Source organism: Symphalangus syndactylus, chromosome 22 (genome assembly GCF_028878055.3).
Source record: "Symphalangus syndactylus isolate Jambi chromosome 22, NHGRI_mSymSyn1-v2.1_pri, whole genome shotgun sequence".
Taxonomy (NCBI): domain Eukaryota; kingdom Metazoa; phylum Chordata; class Mammalia; order Primates; family Hylobatidae; genus Symphalangus; species Symphalangus syndactylus.
This window is the reverse complement of record NC_072444.2, coordinates 20103052-20119554: the sequence shown is the minus strand read 5'-3', so window position 1 is coordinate 20119554 and position 16503 is coordinate 20103052.

The following is a 16503-nucleotide window of genomic DNA, read 5'->3' as shown; positions in this document are numbered from 1 at the left end:
TCTAGAACCTATGCTTACTATCTGTCAGACTCCTATTCATCCTTCAAAGCCCTTTCCAAGGCTTCCCACAAGCCTTCCCTGATTTACCAATAATGAAGATAGGGATGATGATATAGAACAGGATTATTGTTTTTTTTATTTTTATTTTTATTATTTTATTATTTTTTTTTTGAGACGGAGTCTCGCTCTGTTGCCCAGGCTGGAGTGCAGTGGCGCAATCTTGGCTCACTGCAAGCTCCGCCTCCCGGGTTCACGCCATTCTCCTGCCTCAGCCTCTCCGAGTAGCTGGGACTACAGGCGCCCGCCACCACGCCCGGCTAATTTTTTTGTATTTTTAGAAGAGATGGCGTTTCACCGTGGTCTCGATCTCCTGACCTTGTGGTCCGCCCGCCTTGGCCTCCCAAAGTGCTGGGATTACAAGCGTGAGCCACTGCGCCCGGCCGGGATTATTGTTACAAACCTCAGTTCACAGAATAGAAAACTGAGGCCCAGAGAGGTAAAGTATCTAGTCCAAGGTGGAACAACTTTTTTTTTTTAAGAACGGAGGTAATGTCGGGTTTGAATGCAGGTCCTCCTGATATCAGAGTCAACAATCTCAGCCACACACACTACTGCTTCCATAACAGAGGAATATTTTCATACATCTGTGTTCCAAGTTTTGAATCTGGCCGGGCACAGTGGCTCACGTCTGTAATCCCAGCACTTTGGGAGGCTGGTTCTGGCAGGTCAACTGAGGTCAGGAGTTCGAGAGCAACCTGTACAACATGGTGAAACATGGTCCCTGCTAAAAATACAACAGTCAGCCCGGAGTGGTGGCTTGCGCCTGTAATCCCAGCTATTCAGGAGGCTGAAGTAGGATAATCACTTGAATCTGGGAGGAAGAGATTGCAGTGAGCTGAGATCACGCTGCTGCACTCTAGCCTGGGCAACTGAGCAAGACTCCATCTCAGAAAGAAAAAAAAGTTTTGAGTCCCTATCAGGTGCTTCATAAATTACAATGTCATGAAATCTCCATAACACCCAAGTCTGGGTAATGGTTATAATACCGTGGGGCAGGTGTTATTATTGTTATCATTGCTTTTGTTGTTGTTGTTGTTGTTGAGGTGGACTTTCGCTCGTCTCCCAGGCTGGAGTGCAATGGCGTGATCTCGGCTCACGGCAACCTCTGCCTCCCGGGTTCACACTATTCTCCTGCCTCAGCCTCCCAAGTTGCTGGGATTACAGGCGTGGGTCACCATGCCTGGCTAATTTTTTTTTTTTTTTTCCTGAGACAGAGTCTCGCTCTGTCGCCCAGGCTGGAGTGCAATGGTGCAATCTCAGCTCACTGCAACCTCCACCTCCCAGGTTCAAGAGATTCTTCTGCCTCAGCCTCCCCAGTAGCCGAGACTACAGGTGTGCGCCACCATGCCCAGCTACTTTTTGTATTTTTAGTAGAGATGGGGTTTCACCATGTTGACCAGGCTGGTCTTGAACTCCTGACCTCAAGTGATCCACCCGTCTTGGCCTCCCAAAGTGCTGGGCTTATAGGCATGAGCCACTGTGCCCAGCCTGTTTTTACCATCACTATTTTATAGGCGCTCAGAGAGATAACCTGAGTTCCCAGAAGTCACACACAGGAAAGCGGCAGAGCTGGATTCAACCCAGGCTTGTGGAATCCCAGAGCCTATGCCCTTCCCTTCGCTGTGTCACATCTTCCTCTAAGGACCCAGTGAAACCCAAGTTCTCTGGGTGTGATTCACTCCCTGGAGTCCTCCGCCATCCAGAGGGTGGGTTCCGGAGTTGCCTCCTTCTCTGCATCCCAGCTGGATTCCTCAGAGCCACTGCCTTCCTCCTGCCCAGCTCAGTGCAGGGTGCTCTGGGGCCTGGCACCTGAAGGATGTGCAGGCAGTGGCATGAGAGTGAGTGGGAGGAGCCTCTGATCATCCACCAAGTTCAAACCTGCTTTGCCTGGCATGACCCTCAGCTAAGCAGCCCGGACTCTCCAGATGCCAGCCTGGCCATGCCATAGGCCAAGGAGGATGCTTCAGGCAAAATCCCCACATGCAAGATTGCTGGCTTCCCAGGGCTCCTCCAGGGTGGCAGGTGACAGGCATGCACCCTGGGGAGGGGACATCGGAACTCTTCAGCCAAGCAACTCTGCTCAGAGAAAAAAGAAAAACCTTCGAGTCCTCGGGAGTGCCTCAAAGCAGAAACCTCAACCTGAAATACAGACCTCATTCAACCTGGCCATGAATCCTTGCCACACCTTGCATTAGAGAAAGGCTCCTTTCCAAACCATTTTATGTGTGTGTTAAAAACCATTTCTGGGTGGGGCGCGGTGGCTCATGCCGGATCGCCTGAGGTCAGGAGTTCCAGACCAGCCTGGTCAGCATGGTGAAACCCCCTCTCTACTAAAAATACAAAAATTAGCTGGGCTTGGTGGCAGGCGCCTATAATCCCAGCTACTCAGGAAGCTGAGGCAAGAGAATCGCTTGAACCCTGGAAGCAGAGATTGCAGTGAGCCGAGATCGCGCTGCTGCACTCCAGCCTGGGTGACAGAGCGAGACTCCGTCTCAAAAAAAGAGAAAGAAAGAAAGAAGGCCAGGTGCGGTGGCTCACGCCTGTAATCCCAGCACTTTGGGAGGCCGAGGCAGGTGGATCACGAGGTCAGGAGATTGAGACCATCCTGGCTAACATGGTGAAACCCCGTCTCCACTAAAAATACAAAAAAATTCCCCGGGCATAGTGGCGGGCGCCTGTAGTCCCAGATACTCCGGGGGCTGAGGCAGGAGAATGGTGTGAGCCCGGGAGGCGGAGCTTGCAGCGAGCTGAGATCGCGCCACTGCACTCCAGCCTGGGCGACAGAGCAAGACTCCGTCTCAAAAAAAAAAGGAAGAAAGAAAAGTCTGAATTGATGACTAAACTAAACAAATCACAGTACTTTCAGTAGTTAGTATTTTTTTCTTCAGGCTAGATTCCCCAAAGTAGAATTTCTGGGGTAAAGGGCATGACTTTTTAAATTTTATTTATTTATTTATTTTAAGACAGAGTCTTGCCCTGTCTCCCAGCCTGGAGTTCAGTGGCACCATATCGGAGGTTGCTCACTGCAACCTCCACCTCCCAGGTTCAAGCGATTCTCCTGCCTCAGCCTCCGGAGTAGCTGGGATTACAGGCACACACCACCATGCTCAGCTAATTTTTTGTATCTTTAGTACAGATGGGGTTTCTCCATATTGGCCAGGCTGGTCTCAAACTCCTGACCTCGTGATCAGCCCACCTCGGCCTCCCAAAGTGATGGGATTACAGGTGTGAGCCACTATGCTCGGCCACGGGCATGACTATTTTTAAGACTCTTGATGCAAATTGCAGACCCAAAAAGCAGGTGGTGCATCCTACTTGTCAAAAGCAGTGCACAGCAGGACCCTCTCCAGTCCTAACATCAGTGTTGCATTTAAAATTCCTAACACCTGGCCAGGCGCGGTGGCTCATGCCTTTAATTCCAGCCCTTTGGGGGGCCGAGGCAGCAGATCACTGGAGGTCAGGAGTTCGAGAGCAGTCTGGCCAACATGGTGAGAGCCTATCTCTACTAAAAATACAAAAATTAGCCAGGCGTGGGCCGGGGGTGGTGGCTCATGCCTGTAATCCCAGCACTTTGGGAAGCCGTGGTGGGTGGATCACCCAAGGTCGGGAGTTCAAGACCAGCTTGGCCAACATGGTGAAACCCTGTCTCTACTAAAAATACAAAAATTAGCTGGGGATGGTGGTGTGCACCTGTAATCCCAGCTACTTAGGAGGCTGAGGCAGGAGAATCGCTTGAACCTGGGAGGTGGAGGTTGCAGTGAGCTGAGATCATAACACTGCGCTCCAACCTGAGCAACAAGAGCAAAGCTCCATCTCAAAAAAAAAAAAAAAGAGAGAACAGGCACAGGTAGAGATGATTAAATAGCAGTGAGAGCTCGGAATCTTGAGGAAGAGAGAAGGAAGGTGGGTAGGGCGTGTACCCATCTTAGATTCTTTGGCTGGGACCCTACTCATTAGACTAACAAAAGACAGATTGGCAAGAGAAAAATAAACAAGTTGATTATGACACTTGTACATGGGAGTACTCAGAGGTAAGTGACTCAAGAGGGTGGTTAGAACTGGGGTTTATACAGCATTTAGAGAAGTGAAAAGAGGAAGGGAAAGGACTGAATTTCTAGGGCAGCAAATCGTGAGAGGGTCAATATATGGGGGATGAATGGAAGATGGGAGCTAGGAGTGGAGTCGGTTACGTCTACTCCTCTGGGCCCCAGGCAGTTTAGAGTCTAGAGGTGTCTCTGGGATCAACTTTTGTCCTTCCTGGTGGTTTTTTTTGGGGGGTGGGCACATTTGTAAATTTATGTCTTGCTTTTTGGCAGCTACAGGAAGGGCAGAGAGCTTTTCTTTTCCTTCTGTTTTTTTTTTTTTTGAGATGGAATCTTGCTCGTGTCGCCCAGGCTGGAGTGCAGTGGTGCAATCTCAGCTCACTGCAACCTCCACCTCCCAGGTTCAAGCAGTTCTCCTGCCTCAGCCTCCCGAGTAGCTGGGATTACAGACAAGTGCCACCACGCCCGGCTCATTTTTGTATTTTTAGTAGAGATGGGTTTTCACCATGTTGGCCAGGCGGGTCTCTAACTCCTGACTTCCTGATCCGCCCGCCTCGGCCTCCCAAAGTGCTGGGATAACAGGCGTGAGCCGCCGCACCTGGCCTGTGCCTGTTCTTATACTGTCCCTGGCCAAGCCTCTCATACATCGTGAGCCACTGCTCCTGGCCTGCTTTTCGTTCTTTTTCTTTCTTATTTTGTTTATTTATTTATTTATTTATTTTGAGATGAGTTTTGCTCTTGTTGCCCACGCTGGAGTGCAATGGTGCTATCTCGGCTCACTGCAACCTTCTCCTCCAGGATTCAAGCGATTCTCCTACGTCAGCCTCTCGAGTAGCTGGGATTACAGGCATGTGCCATCATGCCCGGCTAATTTTGTTTTTTTTGTTTGTTTTGTTTTGTTTTGAGACGGAGTCTTGCTCTGTCGCCCAGGCTGGAGTGCAGTGGCGCAATCTCGGCTCACTGCAAGCTCTGCCTCCCGGGTTCACGCCATTCTCCTGCCTCAGCCTCTCCAAGTAGCTGGGACTACAGGCGCCCGCCACCACGCCCGGCTAATTTTTTTGTATTTTTAGTAGAGACGGGGTTTCACCGTGGTCTCGATCTCCTGACCTCGTGATCCGCCCTACTCGGCCTCCCAAAGTGCTGGGATTACAAGCATGAGCCACCATGCCCGGCTCACAGCCAGCTAATTTTGTATTTTTAGTAGAGACGGGATTACTCCATGTTGGTCAGGCTGGTCTCAAACTCCCGACCTCAGGTGATCCACCTGCCTTGGTCTCCCAAAGTGCTGGGATTACAGGTGGGAGCCACTGACCCTGGCAGAGAGAGCTTTTCTTTTTTTTTTTTTTTTTTTTTTTTTGAGACGGAGTCTCGCTCTCTCACCCAGGCTGGAGTGCAGTGGCGCGATCTCGGCTCACTGCAAGCTCCGCCTCCCGGGTTCACGCCATTCTCCTGCCTCAGCCTCTCCGAGTAGCTGGGACTACAGGCGCCCGCCACCACGCCCGGCTAATTTTTTTTGTATTTTTAGTAGAGACAGGGTTTCACCGTGGTCTCGATCTCCTGACCTCATGATCCGCCCGTCTCGGCCTCCCAAAGTGCTGGGATTACAAGCGTGAGCCACCGCGCCCGGCCTGAGAGAGCTTTTCTTGTATCTGCTTCTTCTCAACTGCTTTCAGCTCAACAGGATCCTCATTGCAAAGTGGCATGTTTTGGGCTATTGTATCTGTCAACCTTCAGAGGAATCTGAGAGGCGGGGCCCAGAACAGGTGAGTGGGATTCGGGAGGGAAAGTGGATTTGCTCAGGTACAGGGGTAGGGAGTGCTGTCCCATCCTCAAGATCTCATCCCCTGCCTTGCTGGAATCTTCCCTCACCGTTACTGACTCAGGGGCCCAGTCCAGTCTTTTTTTTTTTTTTTTTTTTTTCCTTTGGGACAGAGTCTTGCTCTGTCACTTAGCCTGGAGTGCAGTGTCATGATCTCCACTTACTGCAACCTCTGCCTCCAGGATGCAGGCAATTATCATGCCTCAGCCTCCCAGGCAGCTGGGACTACAGGTGTGCACCACCACGCCCAGCTAATTGTTGTATTTTTAAGTAGAGATGGGGTTTCGCCATGTTGGCCAGGCTGGTCTCAAACTTCTGACCTTAGATGATCTGCCTGCCTTGGCCTCCCAAAGTGCTGGGATTATAGGCATGAGCCACTGCACCCGGCCCTGGCTCCCATTTCTGAGCTACATTGAGCTACTGAACTTCTGTGCCTTACTTTCCCCTTCTGTAAAATGGGAATAACAAATTCTTTTTTTTTTTTTTTTTTTTTTTTTTATGGAGCTGGAGTTTCGCTCTTGTTGCCCAGGCTGGAGTGCAATGGCGCGATCTCGGCTCACTGCAACCTCCGCCTCCCAGGTTCAAGCAATTCTCCTACCTCAGCCTCCCGAATAGCTGGGATTACAGGCATGCACCACCACACCCAGCTAATTTTGTATTTTTAGTAGAGACGGGGTTTCTCCATGTTGAGGCTGGTCTCGAACTCTTGACCTCAGGTGATCCGCCCACCTCGGCCTCCCAAAGTGCTGGGATTACAGGCGTGAGCCACCGCGCCCGGCCAAGGGAATAACAAATTCTTGACCTCAAGGTCTTCTTCTAAATATTAAATAAATCTTTTGTTATTTTTAAATTTTTGCCAGGTGCAGTGGCTCATGCCTGTAATCCTAACACTTTGGGAGGCAGAGGCGGGTGGATCACCTGAGGACGGGAGATCGAGACCAGCCTGGCCAACATGGTGAAATCCCATCTCTACTAAAAATACAAAAATTAGCTGGGTGTGGTGGTGCATACCTGTAATCCCAGCTACTTGGGAGGCTGAGGCAGGAGAATTGCTTGAACCCAGGTGGTGGAGGTTGCACTGAGCTGAGATCCTGCCACTGCACTCCAGCCTGGGCAACAGAGTGAGACTCCATCTCAATAATAATAATAATAATATTATTATTATTATTATTATTAATTTTTTAAGAATAGAGACGGGGTTTCTTCATGTTGCCTAGGCTGGTCTTGAACTCCTGAGCTCAAGCAATCCACCTGCCTCAGCCTCCCAAACTGATGAGACTACAGGCGTCAGCCACCATGCCTGGCTTTAAGTATTAAGTAATATCTGTAATGCAGTTCTCAGGCAGCCTGCCTGACACACAAGAGCCCATTCGTGTATCCCTTTGTAAATTCCATAACCAGCTCCTCCAACCTGTGAGAAAAGTTGCCAACAGTACTCTCAAAGCAGATGTTGGGTTTTCCTGGCATCTTGTGGGCACACTTTATTGTAAAAAACAAAAACAGAATGCCTCTGCTATGTTACATACTGATATGACATTTCTTCTTCTTTTTTTTGAGACAGAGGGACTCACACTCTGTTGCCCAGGCTGGAGTGCAGTGGTACAATCTCCACTCACTGCAATCTCTGCCTCCTAGGTTCAAGTGATTCTCCCGCTTCAGCCTCTCAAGTAGCTGGTATTACAGGCGTTCACCACGACGCCCGGCTAGTTTTTTGTATTTTTAGTAGAGATGGGGGGGTCTCACCAGGTTGTCCATCCTGGTCTCGAACTCCTGACTTCAGGTGATCCACCCGCCTCAGCCTCCCAAAGGGCTGGGATTACAGGCGTGAGCCACCATGCCCGGCCTTGTTTCTTCATTCTTTTAAACGTTGAGGCATGATTTACACATAAGATGCATGCACACATTTTAAGTGTACAGTTCATGATTCTTTTTTTTTTGACACAGAGTCTCTCTTTGTTGCCCAGACTAGAGTGCAGTGGTGTGATATCCGCTCACCACGACCTTCGCCTCCCAGGTTCAAGTGATTCTCCTGCCTCAGCCTCCCAAATAGCTGGGACTACAGGCATGCCCCCACCATGCTCAGCTAATTGCTGTATTTTTAATAGAGATGGGGTTTCACCATGTTGGCCACGCAGGTCTCGAACTCCTGACCGCAAATGACCTGCCCGCCTCAGCCTCCCACAGTGCTGGGATCTCAGGCATAAGCCACCATGCTCCGCCATGACTCTTGAGAAATATGAGCATTCATCTAACTGTCATATGTGGAGCATGTCCAGGACCCAAGGATGTTTCCTCCAGCTCCTTTGCTATCTCTCATCTCCCACCCTCTTCCCCCGGGCAATCTCTGTTCTGATTTCTATCACTATGGCTCAGTTTTGCCTGTCCTAAAACTTTATTTATTTATTTATCTGTTTATTTTGAGGCAGAGTCTCACTCTGTCACCTAGGCTGGAGTGCAGTGGCACCATCTCAGCTCACTGCAACCTCCGCCTCCCAGGTTCAAGCAATTCTCCTGCCGCAGCCTCCCGAGTAGCTGGGATTACAGGTACACGCCACAATGCCTGGCTGTTTTTTGTAGTTTTTGGTAGAGACGGGGTATCACCATGTTGGCCATGCTGGTCTCTAACTCCTGAGCTCAAGTGACCCACCCACCTTGGCCTCTCAAAATGCTGAGATTACAGGCATGAGCCACTGCGCCTGCCCTTATTTATTTTTGAGATAGGATCTCACTGTCTCACTATCTGCCCAGGCTGGAGTGCAGTGGCATGACCTCGACTTACTGCGACCTCTGCCTCCCGGGTTCAAGCCGTTCTCATGCCTCAGCCTCCAGGGTAGTTGAGATTACAGGCGTGTGCCACCACACTCAGCTAATTTTTGTATTTTTTGTAGATATGGGGTTTCTCCCTGTTGGCCAGCCGCCTGCCTTGGCCTCTCAAAGTGCTGGGATTACAGACGTGAGCCACCGCACTAGGCCGAATCCACTCCTTTTTATTGATGAGAAGTTTTTCACGGTGCACAGGACAGGGAAGGAAGCTGGAGCCCTCTCCTGTAACAAGAGGCAGGTTAAATAGAGAAAAACAGCACAAGTTGATTAAGATGTTTACCTTATGTATTTGTGGGGGAAGCCCAGAGAAAAGGGGAAATCTCCAAGAAGTGGCTTTGCTTTGTGGCTTAAATACTGTCTTCAGCTAACATGAAGAAAGGTGTGGGGGTCGGGGGGGGGGGGCCAGGCACGGTGGGTCAGGCCCCTAGTCCCTGCACTTTGGGAGACGGAGGCGGGCAGATCACCTGATGTCAGGGGTTCGAGACCAGCTTGGCCAACATGGTGAAACTCCGTCACTACTAAAAATACAAAAATTAGCCAGGCATGGTGGCGGGCACCTGTAATCCCAGCTACTTGGGAGGCTGAGGCAGGAGAATTGCTTGAACCCAGGAGGCAGAGGCAGTGAGCCGAGATCAAGCCACTGCACTCCAGCCTGGCGACAGAGCCGGACTCCTGAAGAAAAAAAAAAAAAGGCATGGCACAGTGGCTCACACCTGTAATCCTAGCACTTTGGGAGGCCGAGGCGGGTGGATCACCTGAGGTCAGGAGTTCAAGACCAGCTTGGCCAACATGGTGAAACTCCGTCTCTACTAAAAATACAAAAATTAGCCGGGTGTGGTGGTGGGTGCCTATAATCCCACCTACTCGGGAGGCTGAGGCAGGATAATTGCTTGAACCTGGGAGGTGAGGCGGAGGTTGCAATGAGTTGAGATTGCACCATTGCACTCTAGCCTGGGAGACAGAGCGGGATTCCTTCTCAAAAAAAAAAAAGAAAAAAAAGAAAGGTGTGTGGAAGTGGAGGGCAGCTATGGAGAGACGACCAGAAGAAGCTCAGGGAACAAGGGTTTGTTATGCAGATTGCAACTGATGCTTTCTCCATTGATAAGAGTTTCTAGTAATTTAGAGTCATTCTTCTCTTCCTGATACGGAGAGGGAGATACCCTTACAAATGGAGGTTTCCTTTAGAGATGCAAATTTCCCTTACAAAAGAGTAACTCCTACTCTGTTTTTAGAGCTTCTCTTGTGTCTGCAGTTTCTCAAAATAATCAGCTCTAAATAATCCTTATGCCAATGAGGCATATTTTGGGGTGGCATATTCCGGTCTCCCGCAGTCTTATTTTGGGGTGGCGTATTTCTGGCCTCCCGCAAGTTTTCCACGCTGTACAGATATACCACAGTTTGTTTATCCATTCTCCTATTGATGGACATCTGGATTCTTTCCAGTTTGGGGCTGTTATGCACACAGCAGTGATGAATATTCAGGTAAAAGTCTTGTGTAGCCACATGGTATCAATTCTCATATAAATATCTAGGAGTGAGATTGGTGAGTCTTACGGAAAGTGTGTGTATTGGAAATTGACAAACTATTTCCAAAGAGGTTATACTATATTACATCCTCACCAGCAAATTATGAATGTTCTATTTGCTCCTAATCCTCTACAACACTTGATACTGTAAATCTTTTTTTTTTTTTTTTTCAGTCAGAATCTCCCACTGTCACCTAGGCTGGAGTACAGCAGCACAGTCTCGGCTCACTGCAGCTTCAACCTCCAGGGCTCAAGTGATCCTCCCACCTCAGCCTCCAGAGAGGCTGGGACTACAGGTGTGCACCACTATGCTTGGCTAATTTTTTTTTTTTTAATTTTTAAATTTTTTGTAGAGACAGAGTCTCACTGTGTTGCCCAGGCTGGTCTTGAACTCCTGGGCTCAAGCAATCCTCCAGCCTTGGCCTGCCAAAGGGCTGAGATTACAGGCGTCAGTCATGGTGTTTTGGCAAAATGTTTTAAATTATAACCATTCTAGTAGAACTGATTTTGATTTTAATTTGATCATTGTGATTTAATTTGCATTTCCTTGATAACTAATGATATAGAACATCTTTTCATGTACTTATGGCATACTCATCTACTTTCTTTTGTGAAATGTCTGTTCAAGTGTATTGCCCATTTAAAAAAATGGGGCTGGGTGTGGTGGCTCATGCCTATAATCCCAGCACTTTGGGATGCCAAGAAGGGAGGATCACTTGAGACCAGGAGTTCCAGACCAGCCTAGGCAACGTAGTGAGACCTAGTCTCTATAAAACATTTAAAAATTAGCCAGGCATGGGGGTGGTCGGTCATCTGTAGTCTCAGCTACTCAAGAGGCTGAGTTCATAGGATTGTTTTAGCCCAGGAACTCAAGGCTGCAGTGACCTATGATTGCACCACTGCAGTCTAGCCTGGGCAACAGAGCGAGACCCTTGTTTCTTTTTTTCTTTTTTTGGACATGGAGTCTCACTCTGCCACATGATCATAGCTCACTGTAGCCTCGACCTCCTGGGCTCAAGCAAACCTCCCACCACAGCCTCCCTAGAAGCTGGGATTTCAGGCATATGCCACCACACCCAGCTAATTTTTGTATTTTTTTATAGAGATGTGACTTTGGCATGTTGCCCACACTGGTCTCAAACTCCTGGGCTCAAACGATCCTTAGCTTCCCCAAGTGCTGGATACGTGTGAGCCGTTGTGCCTGGTGGAGACACTGCTTTTTTAAAAAAAGAATTTGGCCGGGCACGGTGGCTCACACCTGTAATCCCAGCACTTTGGGAGGCCAAGATGGGCAGATCACGAGGTCAGGAGTTCAAGACCAGACCAGCCTGACCAAGATGCTGAAACCCCATCTCTACTTAAAATACAAAAATTAGCCAGGCATGGCGGCATGCGCCTGTAGTTCAGCTACTTGGGAGGCTGAGGCAGAAGCATCGCTTGAACCCGAGAGGCGGAGGTTGCAGGTTGCAGTGAGCCGACATTGCGCCACCGCACTCCAGCCTGGGCAACAGAGGGGAACTCCGTCTCAAAAAAAAAAAAAAAAGAATTCTGTTTTTGTGTAAGGTGTATAATAAGAGTCCAGGTTATTTTATTTTATTTTATTTTATTTTATTTTATTTTATTTTATTTTATTTTATTTTTGAGACAGAATCTTGCTCTGTCACCCAGGCTGGAGTGCAGTAGTGGGATCTGGGCTCACTGCAACCTTTGCCTCCCGGATTCAAGCAATTCTCCTGTCTCAGCCTCCAAGTAGCTGGGATTACCACACCTGGCTAATGTTGGTATTTTTAGTAGAGACAAGGTTTCGCCATGTTGGCTAGACTGGACTCCTGACGTCAGGTGATCCACCTGCCTTGGCCTCCCAAAGTGCCGAGATTACAGATGAGAGCCACTGCGCCTGGCCTCCAGTTTAATTTTATCCCCACATGGATATCTGGTTGTCCCAGCACCCTCTGTTGCACAGAACTATACCTGTAATGGTTAATTTCATTTGTCAGCTTGACTGGACCACAAGTTCCCCTGACTGTCAGAAGCATTTGAACCAGAGCAACTCCATCTTGAATAGGAGCTGGGTAAAATAAGGCTGAAACCTACTGGGCTGCATTCACAGATGGTTAAGGCATTTTTTTTTTCTTTGAGACAGAGTCTCTCTCTGTTGCCCAGGCTGGAGTGCAGTGGCGTGATCTCAACCTCCAGGGATCAAGCAATTCTTGTGCCTCAGCCCCCCATGTAGCTGGGACTACAGGCATGCATCACTACACCTGGCTGATTTTTGTATTTTCAGTAGAGATGGGGTTTCACTGTGTTGGCCAGGCTTATCTTGAACTCCTGACCTCAAGGGATCCGCTGGCCTCGGCCTCCTGAAGTACTGGGATTACGGGCCTGAGCCACAGCACCTGGCCCGCTTAAGGCATTCTAAGTCACAGCATGAAATAGGAGGTCGGCACAAGATACAGGTCATAAAGACCTTACTGATAAAACAGGTTTGCAGTAAAGAAGCCAGCTAAAACCCACCAAAACCAAGATGGCAATAAGAATGACCTCTGGTCCTCCTCACTGCTACACTCCCACCGGTGCCATGACAGTTTACAAATGCCATGGCAACGACAGGAAGTTACTGTATAAGATCTAAAAAGGAGAAACATGAATAATCCACCTCTTGTTTAACATATAATTAGTAAATAACCATCAAAATGGGCGACCAGCAGCCCTTGGGGCTGCTTTGCCTGTGGAGTACCTATTCTTTGTTCCTTTACTTTTCTAATAAACTTGCTTTCATTTTACTCTACGGACTCGCCCTGAATTCTTTCTTGGGAGAGATCCAGGAACTTGGGGTCTGCATCAGGACCCCTTTCCAGTAACAGGAACTTTGGTCAAATATTATTCTGAGGCCGGGCGTGGTTGCTCACGCCTGTAATCCCAGCACTTTGGGAGGCTGAGGCAGGGGGATCACGTGAGGTCAGAAGTTCAAGACCAGCCTGGTGAACATGGTGAAACCTCGTCTCTACTAAATATACAAAAATTAGCCAGGCATGGTGGCGGGCGCCTGTAATCCCACCTACTCAGGAGGCTGAGGCAGGAGAATGGCGTGAACCCGGGAGGCAGAGCTTGCAGTGAGCCGAGATCGTGCCACTGCACTCCAGCCTGGGCGACAGCATGAGACTCCGTCTTAAAAAAAAAAAATTTTTGGCCGGGAGCGGTGGCTCAAGCCTGTAATCCCAGCACTTTGGGAGGCCGAGGCGGGCGGATCACGAGGTCAGGAGATCGAGACCATCCTGGCTAACACAGTGAAACCCCATCTCTACTAAAAATACAAAAAATTAGCCGGACGTGGTGGCAGGCGCCTGTAGTCCCAGCTACTCGGGAGGCTGAGGCAGGAGAATGGCATGAACCCGGGAGGCGGAGCTTGCAGTGAGCCGAGATCGCGCCATTGCACTCCCGCCTGGGAGACAGAGCAAGACTCCGTCTCAAAAAAAAAAAAAATTTTTTTTAAAAATTAGCCAACTGTGGTCATGTGTGCCCGTGGTCACTACAGTCTCTGGGATTGTAGGACACACCAACACGCCCCGTTAATTTTTTTTTTTTTTTTTTTTTTTTAGAGATGGGGTCTGGCTATGTTGCCCAGGCCAGTCTTGAACTCCTGGCCTCAACTGATCCTCCTGCTGTCATGGCCACCTGAAGTGTTGTGATTACAGATGTGAGCCACCATGTCTGCTGGCACAAGTTTTTTTATGTGTTAGGATCTATAATGATATCCTTTCATTCCTGGTATTAGGAATTTGTGTTTTTACTTTTTAATTTTTTTATATTTATTTACTTATTTATTTATTTATTTATTTATTTTTTGAGACGGAGTCTCGCTCTGTCACCCAGGCTGGAGTGCAGTGGTGCGATCTCGGCTCACTGCAAGCTCCGCCTCCCGGGTTCACGCCATTCTCCTGCCTCAGCCTCTCCGAGTAGCTGGGACTACAGGCGCCCGCCACCGCGCCTGGCTAATTTTTTGTATTTTTAGTAGAGACGGGGTTTCACCGTGGTCTCGATCTCCTGACCTCGTGATCCGCCCACCTCGGCCTCCCAAAGTGCTGGGATTACAAGCGTGAGCTACCGCGCCTGGCCTTACTTATTTTTGAGGCAAAGTCTTGCTCTTGTCTCCCAGGCTGGAGTGCAATGGCGCAATCTCGGCTCACTGCAACCCCTGCCTCCTGGGTTCAAGCCATTCTTCTGCTCAGCTTCCTGAGTAGCTGGGACTACATGCGTGTGCCACCATGCCCAGCTAATTTTTGTATTTTTTTTTTTTTTGAGACGGAGTCTTGCTCTGTCACCCAGGCTGGAGTGCAGTGGCGCAATCTTGGCTCACTGCAACTTCCACCTCCCGGGTTCACGCCATTCTCCTGCCTCAGCCTCCCGAGTAGCTGGGACTACAGGCGCCTGCCACCACGCCCGGCTAATTTTTTTGTATTTTTAGTAGAGACAGGGTTTCACCGTGTTAGCCAAGATGGTCTCGATCTCCTGACCTCATGTTCCTCCTGCCTCAGCCTCCCAAAGTGCTGGGATTACAGGCGTGAGCCACCGCGCCCGGCCTAATTTTTGTATTTTTAGTACAGATGGGATTTCACCATATTGGCCAGGCTGGTCTCGAACTCTTGATTCGTGATCCACCCACCTCGGCCTCCCAAAGTGCTGGGATTACAGGCGTGTGCCACCATGCCGGGCCTACTTTTAAATTTTTTTATTTTTGTTTTTTGAGACAGAGTCTTGCTCTGTCACCCAGGCTGTAGTGCAATGGTGCAGTTTTGCCTCACTGCAACCTCCACTCCCAGGTTCAAGCGATTTACCAGCCTCAGTCTCTGAGTAGGTGGAATTATAGGCATGCATCGCCATGCCCGAGTACCTGGGACTACAGATGTGCACTACAACGCCCTGCTAATTTTTGTATTTTTTAGTAGAGAAGGGGTTTCACCATATTGGCCAGGCTGGTCTCGAACTCCCGACCTCGTGATCCGCCCACCTCAGCCTCCCAAAGTGCTAGGATTACAGGCATGAGCCACCGCACCCAGCCTTATTATTTCTTCTACTTACTTTGGGTTTAATTTTCGTTGTTCTCTTAGGTTCTTAATATAACCGTCTCTAAAATAACCATTCTTTGCTATTATAACCATTGAAAGCTATACATTTTCCAGGCTGGGTGCAGTGGCTCATGCCTCTAATTCCAGCACTTTGGGAGCCTGTGGTGAGAGGATTACTTGAGTTTAAGAGTTCAGGGCTGGGTGTGGTGGCTTATGCCTGTAATCCCAACATTTTGGGAGGCCAAGGCAAGCAGATTACCTGAGGTCAGGAGTTCAAGACCAGCCTGGCCAACATGGTGAAACCTGTCTCTATTAAAAATCCAAAAAATTAGCTGGGCGTGGTGGCACATGCCTGTAATCCCAGCTACTCGGGAGGCTGAGGCAGGAGAGTCGCTTGAACCCAGGAGGTGGAGGTTGCAGTGAGCTGAGATCCCACCATTGCACTCCAGCCTGGGCAAAAAGAGCGAAGCTCCATCTCCAAAAAACAAAAACAAAAACAAAACAGTTCAAAACCAGGCTGTCCAACATAGTGGGGCCCCATCGCTACAAAAAAAAAAAAAAAAATTAATACAATAGCTGGACATGGTGGCGCATACCTATAGTCCCAACTACTCAAGAGGCTGAGGTGGGAGGGCTACTGGAGCCTAGGATGTTGAGGCGGCAGGGGCCTGTGATTGTGCAACTGCAGCACTCTAGCTTGAGCGACAGAGCAAGAGAGAATCTGCGATTACAGGTGTGAGTCACTATGCCCAGCCTGTTTAACTTTCACCCTGCAGAAGATGCTATCTGGAGGCCTGGCGTCATCTTCCCCCATTCATGTTCAGCCAGCCCGTAGTCAAGGACTTTTAGTGGACATTCTCCCTTTCCCCTGCCAGACCTCGGGGGCCTCCTTCTGCACAGACTCCTCCTCTCCGGCACCATGTCCCACCATTTCTAGCCATTTCCGCCACCCCAAATGCTAACTCCACCTTCTCAGCTCAGCAGGACACTAGGTTCTGCCTGGACTCCAGCTCACCGTGCAGTGATTACAAAACTGTCCGCAGGAAGAGGGTAGGGAGAGGGGCAGAGGGTGAGGTCTCACCTTGTGAGTTTCCCTTCACTCGGGGGCCATAGGCTTGTGCTGCCTGTGGTTCAGTGCCTGAAGACCGGCATTCACAGCTTTTGTC